The sequence below is a fragment of the Ixodes scapularis genome, unplaced genomic scaffold (assembly GCF_016920785.2).
Source record: "Ixodes scapularis isolate PalLabHiFi unplaced genomic scaffold, ASM1692078v2 ptg000597l_1___fragment_1__unscaffolded, whole genome shotgun sequence".
Taxonomy (NCBI): Eukaryota; Metazoa; Arthropoda; class Arachnida; order Ixodida; family Ixodidae; genus Ixodes; species Ixodes scapularis.
The window spans coordinates 3,714,763-3,740,221 of NW_024610006.1; the positions used below are offsets into that span (position 1 = coordinate 3,714,763).

At 49.9% G+C, this 25,459-nt stretch overlaps 1 long non-coding RNA gene across 1 annotated transcript; it reads right to left on the reverse strand.

The window, feature by feature from the left end:
- Positions 1 to 454: 454 nt before the first annotated feature.
- On the reverse strand, positions 455 to 1,214 carry LOC121834151. The gene is made up of 3 exons (XR_006077087.1): positions 1,035 to 1,214; positions 624 to 712; positions 455 to 542 (listed from the first exon to the last, which is right to left on the reverse strand). It is a non-coding gene; the product is annotated as an uncharacterized LOC121834151 (long non-coding RNA).
- Between the last annotated feature and the right edge of the window lie 24,245 nt (positions 1,215 to 25,459).

Genomic DNA, 25,459 nt, shown 5'->3' on the forward strand with positions numbered 1-25,459 from the left:
AGGGACTCATCCATCACCTAGCGTGTTAGCAAACCTTTGAGAGGCTGTATCCCTCAGAGGAGATTGTCTGCCACCTGTGCGACAAACGACTAACTTCTCGCATCTCTCTGGGGGGCACTACGAACATGTTCATAGTTGTCACTTCGTACGGAGGTGCTTCTATTGCCTCGCCAAAACGTACACCAAGAGCACCTCCATGTCGTCTCATTACACAAGGTGTCGGAAGAAACCATTAGTATCGCCCACTTCAACCGTAGTGACGAACGCCGACTCACACAGTGTGGCCAGCAACGAGCTTCCGCAGGCTTCCACTCCTTCCCCTGCAAGTCACACCGAGGAGAAGGAGCACCCAGAGTTCTCCCGGGACTCCAAGAGGGCAGACATGTCGATGCCCTTCACAACCAGCACCCCTGCTTTGCGTCTCCCACCAGCAGGTGACTGGACCACGGAGGACGTCAGGACTTTGGCGGTCCAAGAATTGTCGATGCCCGCCAAGATGAAGTTTACCAACAAAGAACTCGCCAAGGGGTACGCAGGGGTACCTTGGCAAACCATCAAGGGCATCAGGGGGCGGAAGTTGTACAGGGACTTGCTACAGCAAGAACAGCTGCGGAGCAGGTTACCTCGGCCGGACTCCAGGGTTCCTGCACATGGTGAGCCCCCCACTGCCACTCCAGGGGGACCACTGCCATCAGTGCAAGATTCCTCCGGCCTGCAGACGGACATACCCTCATCACCCCTCACCACGCCAAGACCACAGCGGTGAAGCGAGAAGTCCATACATCATTCTCCAACCCCGGTCACCCCCCGAGATATCCCCCCTACACCGGAGGCAAGGCCCTGGACAGAGAGGGACACTCATGCACTCGTGCTGTGCAAGCTCCAGGCTTCTCTGTGCATGCGTAGTGACGAAGAGCTCGCTGCATTGATGCCAAGAAGAACATGGCAGAGCGTCCGGGACTACCGTCTGATGCCCCAGTGCGCAGAGGCGATGCGCAGGGAGCTCGGCTCGCGACGGGGAAAGGATGTCTCACCCTTACTCCGAACTTCATCCCTTTGTGGCCCCTCGCCAGACACCCCGCCAACTGTCATCGTTCCTGGTCCCTTTGCTAAATCCATCATCGCAGAGGTCACACGTACATTGGCACCGCAAACTCTCTTCCACCAGCAGAGTTCAACGCGCGGTGGACCGTCTCGGAACTGACGGCACTGGCCAGGGCAGAGATCACCTACATGGACCACCCTCATATGAACCTTGCTTTTGCCAGGGTATTCACCACCCAGTCCTCACAGGGAATCACAGGGCAGCGAAATACACGCCATTACAAGGAGATCCTGGAGACCTTCAAGGCGGCGGCACACAAGCAGCCGGTTCCTATTCAACCGGTCCGCGTTCACGACGCCGGATCTGCCTGGGGGCGTCTGCAGCCCGCACCAGGAACCCCTGTCACCATCGCTCAAGGGTTGCTGGACCCCATCAAGATAGGAGAGGACCTGGGGAGAGGGGAGGCACCGAGGGCAGCAAGAAAAAGAAGCGTCGTCTAGCCAAGAACCGTAACCAGCGCCGTAACGAACGCTATGCAGAACATCAACGGCTGTACAGTCTGGGGCCTAAGGTGCTCGTCGACGAGTTGGGGCTGGATTGGGCTGACCCAGCAGTCCTCTTCTCGGAGCTCCACCGGGTCTACGACCTTCTCATGTCTACACCATCAAGACCGGTTGACGGGTTCATAACATCCGAACAAGTACTCAACGTAGAGGTGGAGCCGTTCACCGAAGGAGAGCTCCAAAGAGTGCTCAAGAACACCGACGCAAAGACTGCCCCTGGCCCGGACGGCCTTACCCTGAACGAGGTTTCCAGATTCCACCAGCCATTCTTGCCATCATTTTCACCAACTGGTTGGCCTTCGCTATGCTTCCCGAGGACCTCAAGGTGGCCAAGAGTTTTCATACCCAAGTCCCGCTCGGCCACTACTGGCGGAGACTTCAGGCCCATCACCATCTCATCCATCCTACTGCGCATCTACACAGGGGCGCTGCTCCGACGGTTCGCGCAAGATCACGTCTTCCACGACCTCCAGGGTGGATTCGGCGACGACAGGAGAGCTTCATCCAACATCAGTCTTCAGGCCCTCATGAAGGCGAGGAAGCAGGCTCGACAGAGCTTCTACAGCCTGAGCCTCGATGCCTGCTGTGCCCCGTCTGCGGAGTGCCGGAACTGCACCACCCCATCCACCTGGCGGGCGCCTTGCACCAAGCTCGCGTCGCCGCGGACTGGGCTCGCCGAGCCGCACCACCTCCTGCTGCACCTCCGGCAGCTCCCCGCCCGTTGAAAGTCGCGGAGGCCATCCGGGTGCTCCGCCGATTCCGCCCGGATCTGCTCCGCGACCCGGCCCACGAGGAGGCCATCTTAGACCTCGACCTCTAAGGGGGAGAGGTGTGGGGCGCTCGGCCCGCCACACGGCGGCCAAACCGGCGACTAGCGGGGGGGCGGCTCCGGGTGCCCATTGCATACGCACGGGCTTAAAAGGGGTGGCCAGTGCGGCCGACAGGAGTTGCTGTCCCGAGTCTTGGCCAGGTCGGGATCCAGGAGTCATGGTAATAAACCCCGCTTGACCCCAAGGAAAGAGTCGTCTGATTGATCACCTGCGGCGGACGGCGGAAGTCGAACGCTACAACACTCCAGAAATTGTGCCACAAAGAGTGCCGCAATGATTACGAGTATTTTACCTACTTTTCCTTCGTTCAGCACGTTCCAAATGGAAGTGTAGCTTTTCAACAATTATTTTTCACAATGGCATGTTCTTTAACAAAGGAAAGTGGTACACGCATTTATTATGGGCATATAACTGAAAATCAAAGCAGAATACTCATTATGGTCTTTATTTCCAAAAAGACAAGATACTCTGGGTGCCTTGCAAGACTAGGCAGGTAGACGGGTCCGTATGGAGGAGCGTTTGCCAGCCAGCCAGGGCAAACACTACAGCGTACCGAAAACACAAAATCGCTACATTGCGCGAATAAACTTTAAACATTAATTCATAGACGTTGCAACATCCACGAAACACATACAGGCCGTGGTAATGAACCACTAAGGTTGAAACCAGCTACGCTTCGAACGGGCTCGCCGCCGGCAGAAGTGGTCCGGGATGGAACGCCAGTGCCACCTGATAGATTCTACACAAAGTGCCTCACATGGAGGCCGCCGCTTTTTCCACTACCCGCCTTATTCTGGTTCGCTATAGCTCGTCTGCTCACTGTGCGATGACGTAAAGGCGGGCCCTGCAGAAATCACAGGCTTGAGGAGAGCGGAGGCCGGCGCAGCTTTGAAACCGGCTGCCGTGGCCCGTGTCTGCCCTCGGGCAGAGTGTCGGGGGCCTCCAGCCTTCTAGTTCACCATGGCTGACAGCCAGGAATGCGCAGATTCAGATTCCTCACCCCCTCGGGCTGCCAAGAGGACAGACTATTGGAGCTGGGAGATCCGCGGCATCTCTAGCATCGGAATCGTTGGGTGGGTGTCCGACTCCTCTCGGTTCTAGGCGCAAATGTTACGGGCATGGTGGAAATCGATATAAGTAAAGCTCCCCGCCCCCCCCCCCCAACCTGCGTTCACGCCGCTTCACAGCGACAGTGTGTGGCTGCTAAGTGCAAAAGCATTAACCCACTTGGCACCCCCCCCTCCGTACACGCCGCGTTGCGGCGTCCAGCTGACAACCCAAGCCCTGCTTTCCTTCATTGCAAATCCGGAAAGGAAGTCTTATACCCTTTAGTTCAGCAAAATTTTGTTGGCAACATTTTTTTTTTTAAGTGTTAATCATAAAAAAGAAATGTAGTAAATATCGACAAAATAAAATGTTCAAGAAAAAAGAGAAAAAAAAAGTAAGTCCACACTGCAGACCGAACCGGGGTCCGCTGCGTATGAGGCAGACACCTTGCCACTTAGCTACGCTACCGCTTCGGAAATTCGTTCTAACCATTCGTTTTATACGAGTTTCAAAACGTCGTGTGCATAGCAATTTCCAGTCAACGTGCACGCGCCCGTGCATATAATTTTACTCAATCAATGTATGCTCGAAGATCCGCCTGCCTCCAAGGGTGACGGACATGACGAGCGAACGGCACATTCAATGCCCATGTCCACATGCCCGAGGGCTCGAACCGTTGCGCTGACTGGGGTTTATTCAAGCCCTTCAGAGCTGTTCTTCAAGATGATTTGCTCAAAGTATCTCGGTAAGTGGCCAAAAACCACTGCAGAAAACACTGATGAGTAAGACTAGGCTGTCTTATCAAAACATTTTGTGGTCTTCGGACGAAGGCCGAGTGTTTCTTTTCTCGTGTTACTGTATCTAACTATTCTTTTATGTGCTTGCTTGAAAACCTGGTTGCGTCCCACCATTAGCTCTGAAGATAACTTTCCGCCCTATTTTGAAATTTTTTTCATCGCGATCGTGACTTTTTTTTGCGAGGTAGCATAGGAGGTGGTGTGATGATTGCAGTTGACAGGCGGTACAATTCAAAAAGACGCGAGGATTTAGAGGGGTCCCCTGAGTGTCTATCGGTTGAAATCGAGTGCACAAAGCGGGTGTTTTATTCGGATTGTTTTATCTCCCTCCTCAAACTACACCTCATCAGGTGTCTTGTAACATTGAGAATATAGTGAAAGAGTTGTATAGGTGCAACCTTTTGATAATGGGGGACTTTAACGCTCCAGGTATTAACTGGACAAATTTAAATGTTCACACTGACAACTTTTATTGCAAGCAGAAATGCAGCCGTCTAATGAACTTCGTATCGTTTTTAGATCTCAGACAGAACAATTATGCTCTTAAAGGGGTGCTCTGGCGATTTCTTTATGGTCCCCGATTGGCTTGAAATTTTGCTAAACTCGCCAAACAACATCGCCAAAATAGTATCCCAAATATTAGGTCAAAATAATTTTTTTTCACGAAGTTATAGAATTTACAATTTTGGTCCTCACCGTGTTTCTCAAACTGAAAGTCTCTACTGGCAACAACGAAAAAGTGACGTCAGTTAAAGTGCAGGGGTTCACTCTTTGGACTGTAGAATTTGTTCCCAACTGATTCGAAGCAGTTTCATGGTGTCAAATGAATGCTTTGGATGCTCGCTCCAATCCCCGTGCTCCAGCACGGAACAAATGATTGGCATATTCTATTTTTTAGACTGCTCGCTCGACTGGCAAGCCTGCCCGCCACTGACGTCACGGCACTGAAAAGTGCGCGTATGTTTGAATGTTGGTTTTTGCACCATTTTCATTTGCCGCATTGGCAATAACTATTATGAATTTCGTGATACTAAATAGCATACCGGAAAGGGTAAAGGCCGGGGAGTCAGGAAATATACCCTACTGAAAAAACCTGTACAAATGTATACCGGCCTATACCGGTTCACACCGGAGTCCTGTATTCTCATATCGGTAACCGGTAGCTCTGTACCGGAGACCTGTAACCACGTACTGGCGAAGCCGATACGCCGTACCGGCTGCCCATACCATGTACAGGCGGCCGGTAAACGCGTACGGGAACAGCCGGTAGGCCACACCGGTAACCGGTAACCACGTACCGGCGAAGCCGATACGCCGTATCGGTTGCCCATATCAAATACAGGCGGCGAGTGAACACGTACAGGCGAAGCCGGTACGCCACACTGGTGGGCCGTAATAACGTACCGGTGGCCAGTAATCGATGCGCGGCTAACAGCAACCACGTATCGGAGCGACCGGTAACGCCTTACCGGCGCCGCACTTAAACCGGCGGTCGGTAACCTTGTACAGGCTCTAGCGGTATACACAATAGACCGATCTCACTAAGCGTTGGGCGCATGCGTAAAGCCGCCATAACTTTAGTTCACAGGAGGCAGACGGCCGTGCACGCGAGGGCTCGTGCCTTCTCGTGCTCTGCACGCGAAGAGCTCCAGCGAGGTTGTCGCACGTGCCCAAAGACTAAAGTTCCCTCGCTGCATTGCGGCAGCGGTGGCGTAGTCAAACTGGCCGGTGAGATCGGTCTATTTAACGCGACCAGAAATTATCAGACCTCGACGGGAACGCGCTCACCGCGAAACTAAACTGTGATATTTTTTTCAATAAAGAATTTTAATCAGAAAATCACATATTAGGTCATTTCAGTTTAACAGTTTCAGCTATCAAACTCAACCATTTTATGACATGCATATTTAAAGTCATAAAATGAGAAAACCAAATCCATGGGAAGCGAGGCCGAGATAAACGAGAGTTTGCTTCATAGCTTTGAGCCCTGTACCGCGGTAGTTTCGGTTTCGGTTTATTGACGTCGGATTGGATTGGATTTCGTAGCTGCAAGCTAGAGCGCAGAAAAACCAACGATGACAAACAATGTTTTTCTTAACAATAAATAAACTTAACATGGTAAGTTTCTATGCTTTTAAATGTTCTAAAACTATTTTGAGTAATAATAGTATTAATATAAACTAAGGCAGATTATTTATTTAATCCAATCCAATCCCTACATACCAGCGCCGCTGGCTAGCCGGCCAGTGCGAGCCAGTGCTGTGAACCAAAGCCGCATTGACGTTAGGGCTATCTCGATCGGTGTGTATCGGTGTCGATATGTACTAAGCGTACGTGATTTATATTGATGGCGCGAAGGCAATAGTCAGCGTGGTGAACCGTATCAAGAAGTTCAAACCGGCGAGCGTTGGCGACTTCGACCCCGACGTGCCGAAAAGCGTCTACTGGGAGGCTGTTGGAGCGTGCGCCGGGGAATGGTAAGTTGTTGTCTACGCATCAGGGGCTCGAAGCACAACGTATACTGCAAACCGTTAATGGGGAGTTTTCGTTGATCGTTTTCGCTGTCCCGCAACGCCCTCCGCAACTCGCTATATACCCGGAACTCTACAGTCAAGACTATCGGCGGGCACGCGCATCTTCGTTGCAGAGGGGGAAACGCGGTCTCCGAACACTCCCTAATGTTCGCCAGCCCCCGATGTTTTGCAAATTCCACGCGTCCAAAAATTAGCGAAATTTAAGGACACGTGGAAAGCGGAAATTTCGTGGGCCCCCGTTCCGGCGTCTAAAATTCGCGAAATGTGGTGGGCACGAATATGTCCTTGCGCCCGATTCGGTTATTGCGCCCGATTTGTGAAGAACTGGGCGGCAAGAGCGAAGGGTTTTACGTTGTTTAACTACAGGGCGCTCCAGATGGTAGCGACGACACTCAAAATAAATCGCAACAAATCGGCTTTGTAAGCTCGACAAATTTACCACATAAGTTCGACTAGGTGGTGCATTTAATGTGTAAAAATATCGAAAAAAATAATTTTTGAAACAAGGGTTATAGCGCAGGCTGGCTGGTGAACGGTCATATTTGTAAACCCCGATACAAGAAGGGAAAGGGAGACAAACACGACGACTTTGAGATGTAATTCAGTGTGCATGTTTTGTTTTACAGAGACACGAGCTGAGCTGGTTGCTGCTTTGAAAAAGAAGCACGTGGCCATCCCTATGGTATTGAACTCAAGGTTCGAGGTTTATGTGTGCCTTTAGGCTGTTTTTCTTACCTCATCTTCGGCTCTGTTCAGAAGGAGGGGGTTCGTCTTTTGTTTCCCTTTTTCAAATCAGCAGCATACTTCACTTCCGTTACCAGTGGGCAGTAATCGTGGGTAAATTTGAACGGTTAGGCTAAAGAATATCTTGCATTTTGTTCGCTTTATGAGTAATTGTGTCCATTCATTATGGCTGGTCAGGACTATTTGTACAGACACTTTTTAAATTGCTTGCTATTCTGGTACACAGATCCGGTGGGTAGAACGCTCTATGAAAGTGGACCACAAGCCGCACATTAACACACAAAGTGCCGCAGCTTGGCCACTCCTGGTCTCGACTGTGCTGTAGCTGCAGTTGTCCCTCTTCAATTTCAAGAGACACTCTCCTGCTCGTTTCTCGACCGCATTAAATCTGAATTCGACACTCTTCAGTCTTACGAGATGTGCTCACCTGCTCTAAGTCAAGTCAAAATCTCGCTGTACACGAAGTTACATCTCTTCTCCACTATCGCAAGACGTCCTCATTTGTTTGGCGTCCTGCTTGCGTTGCAGCCGAAGTTTCCTCTCTTTAATCTTTTCATCCGCTTCAATGGTCCTCTTGTTGCTACTTGCCTCTCCAGCTTTCAACAAACATGTTTTATGTTGTTCCGAAGTACCCTAGGCACTTTGCTTTCACTGTGCCTCAGCACGCTTGCGTAATGTTCCTCTGGTGAGACCTGCTTTCGTATACCGACAACGAAAGATGATACTCAAGTCTGGTTCACAGAGCTCTCCTCAGATGTGGCTATGTGCGACTGCGACCAGATGCGGCGCACATTGCTATGGCAACAACGGCGTTGAGTCACTGGCACGTGCATCAACGCAGCTCTTGCCTGCAACCAGTAGCTCTTTCGCAAATGCTTACCCATGTATGCTCGTAGTGAAGCGGATACGATGCCCGGCTTAGACTTCAACAGTTGTGGGTTTGAGGCGCAGTGCCGGCGGCATGTTTTTCTTTTCTGAATTATAATGTGCCGGCACATGCTCTTTTCAAAAGCAGTTACAAATCCTCGGACCAACAGACGCCTAAAGTGCATATGCTTTGCTTATAGATGCTATCGTATTTAAAAGCACTGAATTGCAAGTACAAAGCAACTGAGAGTTTACGTTCCTCATAGAAAGTACACTGGGTGCAAAGTAGTATTATCATATTTTACTTTCTAACTAACTTAGAAGTACCTTTTAACACAATATTTTATCATACTATTTCGTTTACCTACACAGTGTTTTCTGACAACAGGTATCGTCCTTTACAAACTAGAGTATGTAAAGGACGATATACCAATTATTTCCTGTACTGACAGTGAATACCGGATATCTTGTCAGGGGCGTCTGGAAGCATTTCTTCAGGGAGGGGGCTATCACAGGTATAGGGCTGAAACCTGCACCCAAAAAATAAAGGGGGGGAGAGCAATTTAATGTGAACTATGTGTGTCCCAATTATGTGTTGGAGTTTATATTAAATAAATATTACAACACCTGGACCTTTTTCTTTTCCAGATTTTGATGTCGCCATCCCCTGCAGTGGGTGGCAAGTACAAGAAAAAAAAAAAAAAAGACAGAGGACAGGACGTCCGCTGTGTCGCTTGGGAAGCATGCCCGGCTGGTTGAAAAGCTGAGGTCGGCAAAGCAGAGGGTGCTGAACCTGGAGCAGGAGCCCCAGATAGAGAGGACGCTATCAAGAAGCAGCTGCTGGCACTACTAGGTAAGCGTGGAGGCACTTTCAGTTGCTTACCTCACACACTACACATTATGTGCTCACACTTTATCTGAGAAATCAAAAGTAATTTTAATTTTTTTTTGTCGCAAACAGAAGTAAGCATATACTACAGGGGTGCTTCAATGTATCAATGAGTTTAAGAGGTGTCTATAATTCTCTTTTCGTCTCTTAGGGTGCAAATGGAGCTTTGAGAGTTTGTTTCTTGTTGCTGATGGCGATGAGCCCGTTTTGCTCGGCAGCACTTTTGCTTTGATTGAAGAAATATTTTTCTGGTTCTGCAGTATGTCAAACAATTACGTCATACCAAGACACCATGGTCTGTGCGCATAGATGAGGCTTGAAGTGAAAGTTTGTTCTGTCAGTCAAAACATTTTAAATATGCGCTTTCTGATGAGGCCGCCCAGCACACATCCTTTCGTCATTGGGGACAAAGGAGTTCTTTTTGTTGAGGAGGAGGGAGTGAGGAAGCTGGTCGTAGGCATGACCACAGCACCAACAAGGCTGAACTTTAATCGGGCGGCAGATTGTGTCTAGCGACGCAACTGTGCAACTGGTTAAAAGGTGAGCAGACGATCTGCTAAAGCATTGAATTTCGTCAGAAAGATTGAGCTTATATCTCGCAAACCGTTGGAAATGCTTGGCATGAATATTCATTAGCTATTCACCGGTATTTTTTGTGTAAACTAAACAACCTCTCTGCCGCCCACTGCCGGCGAACTTGAGCGCATTTCTTTTCTTCCTCTTTTTCTTCTTTGGTTTTGTTTCTCATCCTTTTGTTTTGTGTCCTGCTTGCGCTACTTTTCCAGTCCCGGTGTGTTACGGAAAAACAAATAAGCACACTGCCGGTAGTCTTCTGTGGCATGAAGTACTATGAAGCCCTCATGCCATCAACGAACCAGGAAAGTGCTGAAGTCCGAATAATCAAGCTTGTCTGAATTTTTGGCGTCCGAAAAATCGGTTGACTCCTGAACTGTGTCTTGTTTCTAAAGAGTGTTTTATTATGTTGCAGTGGACAATGTCCCGTCTGGCAGGGTTGGGTCAGCTCCTCCAGCTTGCCCAGCAGTGGTTCCTGCAGCTGGCGCTCCTGCTTCAGTTCACGTAGTGCGAGCTGGTGTGGATAACGCTCGACCTGTACCGGCCGCTGATGCTGCTGTTCCAGCAGCGGATCTTGTAGCAGGCCCGCCGGAGGCATTTCCCGAGTGTGTGCCAGTGCTTGCAGAGGCTGATGACGAGGTAAGTTCAGAATTTCATGGAATATTCATTCCAGATATTGGGCAAGTGACTAAATTTTATTGTTTCCACAGCTCCTTGAATGAGGTTATTTATATGCTTCCTTAAATTGAACCATCGGGCTGCTTCAGAATGCTGGTGAATGTAAAGAGTAGGGCCGGGCATTGATAAGATATTTCTTTCCCAATTAATTGGCACTTTTCTGAAACGTTTTCTATCTAGTGTCCTTGTCTTATTTTGAGGTTTTTCATAAATCATGTACCAAGTAGCCCAATTAAAATTGTGTTATAATTGGTACCCTTCTTTCGCTTTCTCTCTTTACTCTGAACTCACTTAAACGGACACTTAATCCCCCAATAAAAGTTTTCATTTTTTGCCAGCCGATTTTTAATAGTGTCGAAAGACTACCAAATTAATATTTTGCAACAGTCACATATATTTTATTAAAGGGAAGCTACGGAGCTTCTTGGAAAAAATGAGTTAGAAGTGAATTCTAGTGTATTTTTACCCCGTGAACCCGAATACCCAAATCATTTGCTGCGTAAGTATTGTTAAACGCGAGAAAAACTCGAAAGACAGTCGCTGTCCATGACGTCATCGACGGCTCTTTTCGCTGCCCAAGGCTAGGGGGGCGGGGCTTCAGCCATATTTTGAAATTGCTCTTGTAACTCTCCGGCGCGTCGCATTGAAATATAATTTTGATATCTGTTATTCTAAAGGCCAAATGAACGCAATTCAAGCGTTTTTTCTCAAATGTAGAAGTGCCCCATCTTCCCTTTAAAGCCAAAAAACGCAACTGCTCAGAACTGAAACTGAAACCCGCGCACGGAGGTCGGAGAAGTGGAGAGGAGAGAGTGAGTGGGCGGAAGTCACGTGGCTACACCCGACCGTGAGCTTTTTTGTTTTCCCCTCCGTGTTTTTTTTTTTTGTGTGCATAGCAGACGACATGCGTGGCTGGAACTGTTTGCTATGCGATTCTTTTGCAGTTATGTTTGTTCCACTCTCTGTTCTGTACTTCAAGATGAGGTGTTCTTTACATTGAGAAGTTGGAGACGAGTAGTGAGTGCCCGTGGTGAATTTCTGTGATTGGCTTTGAAAAGAATACGCCCAAGATGTTGCATGAAGAGCTGCCTTGCATGTCCTGCGTCCGAAAAAAGTGGCATTGTGCGGCAGACGTCTACACAAGTTTCCGAAAGATCAATGAGATCGGGACCAATGGCTGGCTGCATTTCCTGTAGAGCATTTCTATCTATTTCTAGGTTCACCTTTGCCATGGTGTCTTGGTGGAAAAGGACAAACTGTTCTACGTGAGGGGAGCCCGGGGAGACTCCATGTTCGTTAAAGAGGCCACGAAGTTGATCTTCGGCAGGGAGAAGCTGCATGGGCGGAGTGTGACTGGGGTGCTATGCCGGCGCTTCAAGGGCGCTTTCGCCGAGAGGGCCCTGACTCCAGTCAAGTTGGCAGCAGTAAGTGCCCACTTCTCACAGATGTCTCATACTTGGTGAGTCACTCAAACCTTATGGCTTCTGAAGTTGCAACCTGCTACGACAAAATTAATGTGATAAAATATTCCAAGGCTTTCGGAACTTTCAGTGTTATAGGCTGTTGAAAGGTCACGGTTCGACTAGTTCGAGCTTTAGGAACGTGAAGCTCTGAGCGCAAAACCGAAATGAAGAAGCCCTATCTCCCTCTTTGTTTTTAATATATGAAGAAAAGTAAAGTGACCTTGTCACGGTCATCTAGGTCCCTTGGTGCTTTCTGATGTATTCACACTGAGGAGGTTTTACAGTAACATGCTCCGCATTGCAAATATCTGCTAATCCCTGCAAGTTTTGGGGGAGGTCCATGATATCAGTGGCCTGCTTGCAGGACCTTCTGCTGAGGCACTTATTTTTTCTTTTGAACGAAAAGCTGGCACTAGCAGAGTTGTGAAAGTGAGTCTGTTTGTTCACTAGAACTGCTACAACCGAACTATGTTTGGCTCTGTCCTTTGAGTACTGCCCATTTTTTCTGAACCGCCTTCTGACCGTGGGTGTTCCTTCTTTCTAGTGCTCAGTTTTCTTACCAGGGAACTATCTCGTATGAATAGACCATTCAAGGGTCGTAACACGGATATTAAATTAGTCAAATGGTTCTTGATATCAAATCTGTGTTGTCAATTTATATACATGCCCAGAACAGCAATTGCAAGTCAAAATCTTTCTTTTGCACTAAAACTGCCGGTCGAGAATTGTGTGTTCAGTGTTCATTTTACTTGTTCCCATGGTGACATTGTTGGGCATGAAATAAGTTAGAGGTTGTGGGCAATCAGAGGCCCATGTTCATAATTGAAAATACATATTTAGCTTTATTGAACATACTTTTACTTAAGTTAACAGGCAGGCGAGCTGGTTAAGGATAGACGTGGTTACCCAGGAACGTGGGGAAAAAAAGGGACAGACAGACACGAAGCTCTGGAGCTTCGTGTCTTTCCGTTCCTTTTTGTCCCCTGCTCCAAGGTCTATAATTTTCATAAACACTGAAATGCAAGGAACACATTGTTGCAAGCAAACTTTAAGTGCATAGTTGTGGAAAGTCACACTAGGTCTTTTCGATTTGCTTGAACTGGCTGATCTAGTTCAAATAGTGTAAGAACTGACTCATTAGATTCAACCGGAAGTTGCATGGACGCTGAACTGGCCTGTTCGATTTATTCCAGTGCTGCACGAGCTCAGCCTCAGTTCCACAGAATCTTGCGCTGGCCGAAGTCAGTTCAGCGTTCATGCAGTAACAGATGGCAACTCTTCGGTCTTTCGGAAACCAATTACAGGGTCGTTTGTAACGCTGCAGCTTAAGTTCACGCAGCCGCAGCCCGACTTGCGCACTGCTTCTGCACTCCTCTGAACTCGGTCTGAACTGGTTCAAAACTTTCGGGCCGAATCATGCATGCCTGCTGTTTTAAGCAGACTGTGTAATCGTAAGAAGTTGCTCTTGGGGTCTACATGGTATCACAAGATATTAACAAAGCATAAATTGTAGCGGAAATTGCTTACTTATAATTGCAGGAAGTAAAATATTAAATTTTTCAGGGAACTGTAGATATACATGACTTATTGTTGTATTCTTTTCCCCTGCAGATGCCTTCAACGAGTACCTATGGAGGCATCCTCGAGAGGCCTCTCCAGGGAAGAGGATAGCTCGGGTGAATCTACTGCAGTATGCAAATTTGTTAATATCCTACTGCAGGATATTAACTAGAAGTTTGACTTCTAAGCTTGCTTAGAGGTTAAGCTTCTTGTTGGTGTTCTGCAGATGCCAATTTGCGTTCACTAAATACACGTATAACCTGAAATGACCTGGCTCATGCTCATTCTTTGCATGACAAATGCATGTGAATTGTTAAACCTGCAAAGATTCGTCCATCCGTTTGCAAACGTTGGACACCATGTTGATTCCTATTACTGCGTCAGAAGGGATAAACCTTTAAAGATATAGGTTTCTCTATCTGAACAGATGAACATGCATAAATATTGGTTCCTATATCTAAATGAGTCAACCTGTAAGGTACGGGTTCCTATATCTAAACGGGTCGACCCGTAAGGCACGCTTTCCCTTACCTAAACGGGTGAACCCGTACAGGTGCGGGCCCCGTATCTAAACGGGTTCCTGTATATGAATGGGTCAACCTGTACAGGTACGGGTTCCCAGTATCATACGGGAGACCCGTATCCCATAACACCGTATGAGATATACGGGTCAACCAGTATGAATTTTTATACGGGTTTTTTCAGTAGGGTAGTTAGTTGAGGCAGCTAAAAAAATCGCCAGAGTACCCCTTTAACAACCAGGAGAATTCTTTAGATTCATGTTTCTCTAGTATGGAACGCGTTTCCATCGTTCGGAGTCAATCCCCATTGGTCCCTGAAGATATATATCACCCTGCACTTGATGTAGTGTTCTCCCGTATTTCACCAGTTTGCACTCCTCCTTCCTAAAGATGCCTTCCTCACACCTCGTATAGTAATTTCTCGGCAGGCGACTACATTTAAATGCACTATTATTTTACGGATGTCAACTGGGCATCTGTTCTTAAGCCTATCAATGTGAATGAGCAAGTCATTTGCCCCACGAAGAATTGTTCTGGGGGCTATAGAGATATTGTCACGGGTGGTGACCAGAATGACAATAAATAAACAGGAAGAAATAAACGTTTAATGTGGCGAACTTGTGCCGAAAACAAAAAGGAGAATAGAAAATAATAACAAAGCGTCGCGAGCGTCGAGGTCGGCGAGACAGCGGAGTTGAGCGCTGGGGCGAAACTGACTCGACAAGGTCGCGGGCGGCCTCTTATCTAGAGTGAGTCACTATCTCGAAGATTCGGCGGAGAAGGTTCGAGCGTAGCGCGCTCGGGGCGAGAATGAACAAGCACTTTCTAGAACAACAAAAACAAGGATGAACGATAGTTATATCCAAAGCAAGAATGAACGAGAACTTTCTACAAGTCCGTGACCCTGCGCGCGGCATTATCCCCCCCCTTTAAAAAGTGCATCGTCCCGATGCAGCACAAAACGAAGAACAACAAACAAAAACAAATCCAAAACAAAGAGGCAGCAGAATCGCGAGTCGCAGTTCACAGTTCACAGTTCACCCGTCGACGAGAGTGGAAAGTTCTATCGTTCGTAATACGGCTTCAGCCTAACGACGTGCACCACCTCGGGTCGCGGCTGACGTCTTGCAGATGGGCGCGTTCCGTCGGGCAGAACTTCGTAGTTCAGATCGCCGAGGCGTCGGATGATCTTGTAGGGTCCGAAATAGCGTTTCAGAAGTTTTTCGCTGAGACCGCGACGACGTATTGGTGTCCAAACCCATACCCGGTCTCCGGGTTGAAAGTGGACGTCCCGGCGACGAAGGTTATACCGGCGTGCGTCGACTCGCTGTTGGTCTTGAATCTTGACTCTTGCCAGTTGACGAGCTTCCTCCGCGCGCTGGGAGATGAGTTGAGCGTCGTCGTTGACATCACCGGTTGGCACGTGAGGCAGCATGGCGTCGAGCGTCGTGGTAACCGTTCGGCCGTGTACCAGTTGGAACGGTGTCATTCCCGTGGTTTCTTGAACCGCTGTGTTGTACGCAAACGTGACGTACGGCAGCACCTCGTCCCATGTCTTGTGCTCTACGTCGACGTACATGGAAATCATGTCGGCGATGGTTTTGTTGAGTCTCTCCGTCAGCCCGTTGGTCTGCGGGTGGTACGCCGTGGTGCGACGATGGCTGGTGTGGCTGAGACGAAGGACTTCTTGCGTCAGCTGGGCCATGAAGGATGACCCGCGATCTGTAATCAGTACTTCAGGTGCGCCGTGTCGAAGGAGAATGGACTCGACGCAAAATTTGGCGACTTCCACGGCTGTTCCCGATGGCAGGGCTTTCGTCTCGGCGTATCGTGTAAGATAATCGGTCGCGACGATAATCCACCGATTTCCTTGCGTCGATGTTGGGAACGGCCCAAGCAAATCCATTCCGACTTGCTGGAAAGGCCTAGTTGGGGCAGGTATCGGCTGCAGGAGTCCTGCTGGCTTCGTCGGAGGCCTCTTACGTCGTTGGCACTCATGGCACGACCTTGTGTACAGATGGACTGTTTTCGGGAGTCTCGGCCAGTAGTACTTGTTACGAATCCGGGCGAGCGTCCGGCTATAGCCAAGGTGTCCAGCCGTCGGGTCGTCGTGGCATGCTTGAAAGATTTCTTCTCGCAGGCTGGCCGGAACAACCAGCAGCCAAGCAGGGTTGCTCGTTCCGAAGTTCTTCTTGAAGAGCACACCTCGCCGCAGAACGAAGCTTGACAAGTCTCGGGCCAAGACTCTCGGAACTGAACTTCCCTGGCCTTCGAGGTGTTCGATCACGGCGCGAAGTTCCGGGTCGTCTCGTTGAAGTGCTCCCATGTCGGCATCTGTCGCATCTGTCACTGCACCGAGAAAACAGGCGTCGTCGTCGTCGTCAGTGCTTTCGGGAGGAGATTCGACTGGGGCCCTAGACAAACAGTCGGCGTCGTTATGCTTGCGGCCAGACTTATGCACAATGGCCACGTCGAATTCTTGCAGTCGCAGACTCCAGCGAGCGAGGCGTCCTGACGGGTCCTTGAGGTTGGCGAGCCAACAGAGAGCGTGGTGGTCCGTGACAACGCGAAACGGGATCCCGTACAGGTACGGGCGGAACTTGGTTAACGCCCAGATGACAGCGAGACATTCCTTGTCGGTCGTCGAGTAATTTTTCTCTGCCTTAGACAGTGCCCGGCTTGCGTAAGCGATCACCCTCTCTGCTCCGTCTTGTCTTTGGGCGAGTACCGCGCCGAGTCCGGCGTTGCTGGCGTCCGTGTGAACTTCCGTTTCCGCTGATGGATCGAAGTGTCTGAGGATAGGGGGCAACTGGAGTCTTTCCCTCAGTTCGTTGAACGCTTGTTCTTGCTCCTCCCCCCAATGGAAGTTCACGTCGTCCTTGGTCAAATGCGTGAGCGGTGCAGAAATCTTGGCGAAATCGCGAACAAAACGCCTGTAGTAAGCGCACAGTCCAAGAAATCTTCTTACGGCTTTCTTGTCTGATGACTTGGGAAATTCTGCAACAGCAGATGTCTTGGAAGGATCAGGGCTTACACCCTGAGCACTCACGACATGGCCCAGGAACTTGAGCTCGCCGTAAGCGAACCGACATTTTGACGGCTTTAGTGTCAGTCCAGCATTCTGGATAGCCTGTAGTACGGCTCGCAAACGTCTCAGGTGCTCGTCGAAGTCGCTTGCGAATACCACGACGTCGTCGAGATAGACGAGGCAGCTTTGCCATTTCAAGCCGGAAAGAACGGTGTCCATTACGCGCTGGAACGTCGCCGGTGCTGTGCACAGTCCGAACGGAATCACTTTAAATTCGTACAGTCCGTCCGGCGTGACGAAGGCAGTCTTCTCACGATCCCGTTCGTCGACCTCGATCTGCCAGTACCCAGTTTTCAGGTCCATCGACGAAAAGTATCGGGCATGGCGCAGCCGGTCCAGAGTGTCGTCGATGCGTGGCAGCGGGTAGACGTCCTTTTTCGTTACGGCGTTTAGTCGGCGATAGTCCACGCAGAACCGAAGAGTCCCGTCTTTCTTTTTCACCAGGACTACCGGTGAAGCCCACGGGCTGCTTGAGGGCTGGACAATGTCGTCATCGAGCATTTCTTGGACCTGCTTCTGGATGACTTCTCTTTCTTTCACGGAAACACGGTACGGCGACCGATGCACAGGAAGCGCGTTGTCTTCAGTGACAATTCGATGTTTCGCAACGGTCGTTTGGCGCACCTTTGACGACGTGGAGAAGCACTCAGTGAACTCGGCGAGAAGGTCACTGAGTTGTCGTCGTTGTGGGGTAGGCAGGGTTGGGTCGATGTCAAACTGCGAAGGCGGCGTTGTCTTAGGTGGCCACGAAGAGAGGTCTTCTGATATTCCGGCGATTGCGGCTGCGTCCGGGAGTTCCTCGGCGTGGCCCACGGCGGTGCCTCTCGTAAGGTGCTGGGCCTCCTGTCGGAAGTTCGTTACGAGTGCGACAGTAGTGCGTCCGTCTTGGAGCTCCGTGACGCCTCTTGCGATGCCGATCCCTCTTCCTAGAAGCAACTGGAGGCTTCCTTCGAGCAAAACGTCGCCACAGAAAGTCTCATCGACCCCGACAGGTACGAAAACACTTGACTGCGGCGGTAGGTTCACATGGTTTGCGAGGACTCGTACCGCGGATGACGTCATTTTGGGGTCCTCATGTGGTGGAGCAGGTTTTCGAAGCGTCAGCCGGTTTGCTCCGAGGTCGATGACGGCGCCATACTCGCAGAGAAAGTCCATTTCGAGGATAACGTCCCTCGAACAGTCTTGCAGAACGACGAACTTGACAGGGCACGTCTCACCGTGGATCTCGACGCGAGCAGTGCCTCTCCCGACCGGTGTGATGAGGTGCCCTCCGGCGGTTCGTATCTGAGGTCCATCCCACGGCGTCGTGACTTTCCGAAGGCGGCGGGAGAGCCTCCCACTCAAGACTGAGTAGTCTGCTCCAGTGTCCACGAGCGCTGATGCGTCGTGGCCGTCGATGACGACGTTTAGGTTACTGGACACCGTTGCAGGGGCGTGGTTTCGATCTCTGGTAGCGTTCGAGTGGGGGCCCTCCGACGTTCGTGGAGGATCTTGGCGTCGGTCGTCTTCGGCAACTCCACCTCCAGGGGTTGCCGCGCCTAGTTTCCCCGGCGAGGAGCGAGGGGCGACAGGCTTTCACGTCGGGGTCGGTGCATCGGCGAAGCTGGACGTAGTGGCGACGGCGACCGGAACTCTCGGCGGGACGTAGGCTCGGGGGACTGAGGTCGTCGCAGGTACTCGTCGATCTCCCGAGGGCGTTCACCATAACGGGGTCGCGGGTCGTTCGGGTGGAACCCGCGAAGCCCGAGTCGTCGGTATGGGCATCGGCGGTAGGTGTGGTCCGCTTCCCCGCAATGGAAGCACAGAGGGCGTCGGTCGGGCGTACGCCACACGTCGGTCTTGCGGGGTGCGCGAGGCTCCGGGCAGGCGTACTGGACCTGGTCCTCGTGGTGTCGGTCGTGCTGCGGCGCAGGAGACTGACGTCGGGGCGGCGCGACATAGGCGCGACGAGGAGGAGGCGGTGGCCGTCGAGCCACTGCGGCGTAAGTCAACGTGGGCTCCTCGGGGGCTGCCACGACGACGGGAGCCTCTTTCTGGAAGGTTCTCTGGACTTCTTCCCGCACAACCTCGGCGATGGAGAGTGAGGCCGGGCGTACTGCAGCGGGCAGGAGCTTCTTGAGTTCCTCCTGGACGACTTCACGGATAATTTCATGGATGCCGGGGAGGGTGGTGCCAAGGTCGGATCCGGATGTCGCCAGAGTGGTTACGCCGGGGTGTCGCTGGTAGTGTCTGGCGCGTGCTTGTAGGGCCCGTTCCATATTCGTCGCCTCCGTGACGAACCCGTCGACGGTTGTCGGGGGATAGCGAATGAGGCCGCCGAATATCTCACTTTTCACACCCCTCATCAAGTGGTGCAGCTTCTTCTCCTCGGTAGCCTGAGGATCGGCGCGGGCGCTCAGGCGGAGAACATCCTCAACGAAGCTGGTGACGCTCTCATGTAGGTCTTGGGTCCTTGTTCGCAGGAGATCTTCGGCCCTCTCACGTCGGTGTTGGCAGGCAAACGTCTTCTTTAATTCTTGCTTGCACACCTCCCATGACGTCAAAGAAGCCTCGTGGTTTTCCAACCAGTGCCTCGCAGTTCCTTCCATCGAAAAGTAAAGATTCTGCAAGCAGTGCTCGGCTGACCACCCGTTATGGCGGGCCACCCGTTCATAGTGTTGCAGCCAGTCCTCGATGTCCTCGTGTGCGTCTCCGTGGAACGGCGTCGGAGTTTTGGGTGCGACGGGCAGGTATACGACGGCAGGAGCAGCCGGGGCCTGCGCCTGGTCGGCCATCGTCGTCTTCTTCGGCTTGGGCTTGTCCAGTAACAAACCGTATTCAGGATCCTCTCCCTTGATGCGCCGGCTGGTCCGAGTTTCGGGTTCCGCGGGGAGTGGTCTTCTCACTGGGCTTGGTACCGGACTTGCACTGCGGGATCTTGGAGGGGAACGCTGTACAGGCATGCGGTACCCCGCACCTCCACCAAAATGTCACGGGTGGTGACCAGAATGACAATAAATAAACAGGAAGAAATAAACGTTTAATGTGGCGAACTTGTGCCGAAAACAAAAAGGAGAATAGAAAATAATAACAAAGCGTCGCGAGCGTCGAGGTCGGCGAGACAGCGGAGTCGAGCGCTGGGGCGAAACTGACTCGACAAGGTCGCGGGCGGCCTCTTATCTAGAGTGAGTCACTATCTCGAAGATTCGGCGGAGAAGGTTCGAGCGTAGCGCGCTCGGGGCGAGAATGAACAAGCACTTTCTAGAACAACAAAAACAAGGATGAACGATAGTTATGTCCAAAGCAAGAATGAACGAGAACTTTCTACAAGTCCGTGACCCTGCGCGCGGCAATATGCATTGCATTAAAGGGACACTGACACCCCCCCAAAAAAATTTTTATTTTTTGCCAGGCGCTTCATTATGGTGTCGGAGGACTACCCAATTAATATTTTGCAACAGAGTAGCGTATTTTTTTAATAAAGCCAAAAGACGCAACTCCTCGAAACCGAAACCGAAACCCGACGGAGGTCGGAGAAGTGGAGAGAAGAGAGTGAGTGGCGGAAGTCACGTGGCTACACCCGACCGTGCGTTTTTTTTTTTTTTTCTCCTCTCCGGTAGCAGACGACAGGACATGCAGCGTGCGATGGGGCGTGCGGGAACTGCTCGCCGTGCGATTGTTTTGCAGTTATGTTTGTTCCGCTCGTTGTTCTGTACTCCAAGATGAGTTGTTTTGTACATTGAGGAGTTGGAGATGAGTAGTGAGTGCCCGTGGTGAATTTCCATGATCGGCTCCGAAAAGAATACACCCAAGATGTTGCGTGACGAGCTGGCTCACATTTCCTGAATCCGAAAAAAAGTGGCATTGTGCGACAGAGTTTCCGAAAGATCAATGGGATCGGGACCAACGGCTGGCTGCAATTCCTGTAGAACATATACGGGCACCTCGGAAAGCGGACGTTACCTGATTTATATGCTCCTTGCATTTTGTGGAAAGTGATTACATTGAGCTCGCAGGTGTCAAAACGGAAATCCCATACCATTTAAATCAGCGAAGTATCGTCCACAACATTAGTTTGTTTCTTCAGTGATGATTGTAAAAAAAAAATATATATATATGTAAACATCAGAAATTGTTTGAAGAAAAAAAAAATAAAGTTTCACGGGGGATCGAACCCGGTCCTACCGCGTGTGAACCGGACGTCTTTCCCACTGAGCTACTGGGGCATCACTTTTCTGGTGGATCTCTTTCCTTAGTAACAATTCAGCCGGTAAACTGTAAGTTGGAAAGTTTGCTGTCGATTTTTCTCTAGCAAAAGCACTCCTGGGTCGAAGTCGGGATGCACCGCGCATTGGTGACATTCTCACGTAGTAAAGAAATCGTACGCGTGCATACTCAACTCGAAGTAGACACGTCGTGCTTGACGTTTGCGCGAGCGATGTCTTCAGCCACGAGAAGGGAGCGACGGCTCGGCGACGTTTTCGTGCAAATCGGCTTGGTGGCCGGGCGTGTCGTACGGGATGAATACCAATTCTTTTGATCAGTCCCAAATTTCTCTTTTAACGGTAGACAGAATTCGCCGGTACCGCGAACGACAGTTCTGAAATAGAGGTCCCACGCCCGTCGTCCGCTGCCATCGCCGTCCCCGCGAGTCCCACGATACGCGAAACGACGAACACACAGAATGCTTCCGGTTGTCTGTGGAACTTTTTTTAGAGCGGAGCTCTTAGGGGCCCGTTCCCGGCTTGAGCGGCGTCGCCGTCGGCGTCGGCGTCGCCGTCGCCGTCGGCGTCGACGTCGGCGTCGGCGTCGGCGTCGGCGTAACCGCAACCCTCGTAACCCTCGTGAGGGTTTCGAGGGTTACGAGGGTTAATCTCATGAGGGTTACCCTCACGAGGATCACGAGGGCCACGAGGGTTACTTACCCTCGTAACCCTCACGAGGGTTACGAGGGTTAGTTACCCTCAAAAGGGTTACCTTCACGAGGGTTACCCTCACGAGGGTTAACCCTCGTAACCCTCGTGAGGGTTACGAGGGTTACGAGGGTTAGTAACCCTCGTGACCCTCGTGAGGGTTACTAACCCTCACGAGGGTTAGTAACCCTCGTGAGGGTAACCTTCACGAGGGCTACCCTCACGAGGGTCACAAGGGTTATGAGAGTTACCCTCACGAGGGTTACTTACCCTCGTAACCCTCACGAGGGTTACGAGGGTTAGTAACCCTCGTGAGGGTAACCTTCACGAGGGTTACCCTCACGAGGGTCACGAGGGTTATGAGAGTTACCCTTACGAGGGTCACGAGAGTTACCCTCACGAGGGTCACGAGAGTTACCCTCACGAGGGTCACGAGAGTTGCCCTCACAAGGGTTACTAGGGTTACCCTCACGAGGGTCACGATGGTTACCCAGGTCAAGTGACCCCCCCTGGGGTCACGTGACCTGGGGATACCCCCGAGGTCACGTGACCCCCCGTTGACGTCATAGCCACTGATGACGTCACCAGTGACGTCACTGATGATGTCACCGGCATCCGCGTCGTCATCATCATCATCACTGATGACGTCATTAGTGACGTCACCGGCATCCGCATCGTCATCATCATCACTGATGGCGTCATCAGTGACGCTACTGATGACGTCATCGGTATCGTCACGTGACCCCCCGCCCCCGAGGTCACTTGACCCACCCCCCAGTACCCTTCCCTCCTCCTCCTCAAGAGCTGCGCTCTAATTCGGCGTTACAGGGAGTTGTAAACGGCTTTTTTTCAATCAACGTATTTACAGCTTTTTAGAAGCCACAAAAATGGGTTTCATATTTTTTTCTATTTTTAATAATGAGTGTGTGCCTTCAGCGACGCACGACTTTGATTAAATTTGGTGGTCGCATCGATACCTTAGAAAACGGCCCGTGACCGCGAAAAAGAGAGTGAGCGAGACTCGAACCGGCCAGTTCTTGATCGGCGGTTTTCGGGCGGAAAGAAACCGAATTTCGAGCCGCAAATTCTGTTCTGGGTAGTTGAGCTCTCATATGTCACGTACAACTAAAAACCTCGGCGAGCATAAATACCCTGTCAGTGTCCCTTTAAGAACGTCAAAAAATTCTCACTTTCCTAACTGGTTATCCTTAGAACTAAAATCTCTCTTGGTCAAAAAAGACTTCTTGCATAGAAAAAAAACAAAAAAAACTGCCTCTCAAAGTGGGAAGCAGAATTAAGAGCGGTAGAAAACAATTCAACCGTTTTTTAACTGTGATCAAAAACTTCACCGCGAGTCTGTAGAATAGGATCTTGTGAAATATCCAAAGAGATTCTGGAGGTACGCCAGTAAGATCGGAGATAGCTTCCGAATTTCATGGAGGCGATGCGGTGAGTGTACGTAGTTGTTTACAGCTCATCTTGGTTTAGTCTATAAAAACAGCTCCGACTCGACGTCTCCTACGTTGTTTCATTTGACTGGGTTCGGCAACCTACTCAGTAGCATTCATGTCGATAAAGAATGTGTTGCGTTATGTATTAAGAAAATGAGAGCCACATTATCTGCTGGAGCGCCAGAATACCCTCAGAAATACTAAATCTTATCCATTTTGTGCACTGTACTTAATAACTTCCTGAGGTCGGGGATATTTCCAGAAAAATGAAGAATAGCTGTTGTGGTTCCAATATTAAAGACAGAAAATAGGGCTGATGTCCTTAACTATAGACCTATCTCTCTCTTGTTCCTTCATTTTCCAAGCACTTTGAAATGGTCATACATCAATTCTCGTCTCTTAAGTTTCGCAACATAGCCATCCCTAACACACACGGTTTAATGTCCGGCCGGTCAACTGCTACAAACCTCGCAACATTAATGTCCACCCCTTCTCAGGTCGTTTGTAATAAAGGTCAGCTGGACGTTATCCGCTTTGACTTGAGCAAGGCCTTCGACATTGTTAACCACACTATTCTCTTAGCGAAGCGTTCCGCCTATGGAGTGTGTGGCTCACTTCTGGACTGGATTAAAGACCACCTGACAAAAAGAATCGCGTACATCCGGGTTAACAACATAGCCTCTTCATTCTACAGGGCTTCCTCTGAAATTTCTCAGGGATCTGTTTTAGGTCCCCTCGGGTTCTCTGCTTTCGTAAACAGCGCTTCCCCCCTGTTTTCTAAGCCTTTATTTCTGCAGTATTCGGATGACATAAAACTCTACAAACAAATAATTCGCAGTGATGATTGCATTGAGCTTCAAGAGGATGCATGTTCCTTTTAGAACTGGTGCTCGGTTAATGATATTTGTCTTAACCAATCGAAAACCATGGTTAAGACATTTTCACGGAAAACATTGAATACCATTTTCGCGTACAGCATCCGCAGTGAGTTCTTAACGCTTGTATTTGAGATGAGGGACCAGTGAGTTACGTTTGATTCAAGCTTACGATTCGGTGATCCCATAAAAACAGTTATGAACTCGTCTCTCAGCACATTAGCACCACATATATCATAACAAAAGAATTTAAAATTCCGTTTACGTTTCCGACACTGCACCATTCGTTCGCGAGATCACAACTTGGGTATGCCTCAGTTGCATTGAACAGCATTTCTAAAACTCCTTGGCACTCGACAAAGTTCAAGAGTTCATTTCCATCTTAGAACATCACTACGTTAAGAGTGGTCCACATAACTTCAATTATGAAACTGATTTTGAACTTGTGAACTTGCTGAGCCTGCATCAGTGCCGGGCTAAGGTAAACATGTTGCTCTTATTCAGAGCTCTTCACGATTTTATTAACTCTCCCCGCCTTTTGTTAGAAGTGAGCCTTAGAGTGTCACGTGCGCTTACACGACATCAATCATTCTTTTATACCTCTCGTCATTGTAATCGATTAAGCCCTATTCTTAGATTGACCGAGTTCTACAACATGTACTCTGATGCACTCTATTTTTTGTTTGTGCTGCAGAACTTTTGGTCATTCTGTTTGCAGGAAGTTAATGCTTGAAAAGGGTTGATAAGTACTTGTGTGTCACTACAATATCATGTACTTGCATTTGTTTAGAATATGCAAGCTTTGTTGTAGCTTCTACGTTGTTCATCTGCTTGTTCTGACTTCTCCAACTGTCTTCTAATTTGCGACTTTCCTGATGTCACACTGGTATTAATATAGCAATACTAATATATTTAATATTAGAACACAGCTCTAAGGTGCCCGTTTCCATGTTTTGCGATATCAGCATAACCGCGCTAAATTTAGCGGGAAAACTGATGTCACGTGACCTTAACACCGATTCAATTCCCCGCTACATCTAGC